This window comes from Lathyrus oleraceus, chromosome 4 (assembly GCF_024323335.1).
Source record: "Lathyrus oleraceus cultivar Zhongwan6 chromosome 4, CAAS_Psat_ZW6_1.0, whole genome shotgun sequence".
Classification (NCBI taxonomy): domain Eukaryota; kingdom Viridiplantae; phylum Streptophyta; class Magnoliopsida; order Fabales; family Fabaceae; genus Lathyrus; species Lathyrus oleraceus.
Genome location: NC_066582.1, coordinates 66,282,266 through 66,283,717, shown reverse-complemented (window position 1 = coordinate 66,283,717; position 1,452 = coordinate 66,282,266). Strand labels below are relative to the sequence as shown.

General features: G+C 42.6%; 1 non-coding gene across 1 annotated transcript; it reads right to left on the bottom strand.

Moving 5' to 3' along the window:
* Positions 1-302: 302 nt before the first annotated feature.
* Positions 303-409, bottom strand: LOC127077896 (small nucleolar RNA R71). The gene has a single exon (XR_007787661.1). It is a non-coding gene; the product is annotated as a small nucleolar RNA R71 (small nucleolar RNA).
* Between the last annotated feature and the right edge of the window lie 1,043 nt (positions 410-1,452).

Genomic DNA, 1,452 nt, shown 5'->3' with positions numbered 1-1,452 from the left:
CAACCATCCCAGCTAATAATTTTCAACTTAAACCATCCCTGTTGCAACTAGTGCAACAGAGATAATTCGCAGGTCTCACTACTGAGAACCCAAACCAACATTTAAAAATATTTCTTCAATTAGCAGACACTTTTAAAACCAATGGAGCTTCTCCTGAGGCAATACGTTTAAGATTATTTCCTTTTTCCCTCAGAGATAAAGCCCTATCATGGTTAGATTCCCTTCCACCCAATTCCATTACGACTTGGGATAACCTTAGAAGAGTTTTTCTTGCTAGATATTTTCCCCCGAGTAAAACCGCCGTTCTTCGAAACCATATAACTAGATTTACCCAAAACCAAGGAGAATCGTTGTTCGAAGCTTGGGAGAGATATAAAGAGTTGTTACGAGCATGCCCACATCATGGCTTAGAAAATTGGTTAATCATTCAAACCTTCTATAATGGACTTCATTACAACACAAAGATGACCATCGACGCTGCCGCAGGTGGTGCTCTGATGAACAAACCTTATCCTGAAGCTAGTGCCCTCATCGAAGATATGGCTCAAAACCACCAATCATGGGGAGTCGAACGAGCGACAGTTGAGAAGAAGGAAGCCCAAGGAGGAGTGCATGAACTAAGCTCTATAGATATGATGCAAGCCAAAATGGACGCATTAGCCCTCAAAGTCGAGCATATGTGCATAAACCCGAATACTGTAGCTGCAGTTTCGTCGGATTGTGAGATATGTGGAACCAAAGGACACCAATCTGCAGAATGCAGTCTATTAAACGAAACCCACTCTGAGCAAGTGAACTACACCCAAGGGAACCCATAGTCGAATACCTATAACCCTGGATGGAGGAATCATCCGAACTTCTCCTATAAAAACAATAACCCTATTCAAAATAATGCACCCCCGAGACCTAGTTATCAAGCCCCAAGATCAAATCAACCTATGCAACCTGCACCACCAAAGCCGAGCCTTGAGAAAATTATGGAAAATTTTATCATCGCTCAAACCCAACAAAACAAGGAGTTCATGAACCAAAACATTCATGTTAACGAATTGATTACTCAGTTAGGAACCAAGGTTGACCAAATAGTTACTCATACTAAGATGCTTGAAACCCAGATCTCTCAGGTAGCTTTAAACCAAGCCCCTCCGACTACACCTGGAGGACAGTTCCCTGGACAACCTCAACAAAATCCGAGAGGACAAGCCAATGCCATTACCCTACGAAGTGGGAACGCTTATGATGAACCACCAAACCCTAGATTGAGTGAACCCGAAACTTCTAAGGAATGTACCAAACCCACGGACGAAGTAAAGGAACCAGAGGAACCTGAAAACCAGAAAGGTCGAGAAAAAGGAGAAGAACCTAAAGACAAAACTTACGTACCACCCCCGCCATATAAACCACCTATACCATATCCGCAAAGACTCAAACAAACCCAGATCAATAAACAGT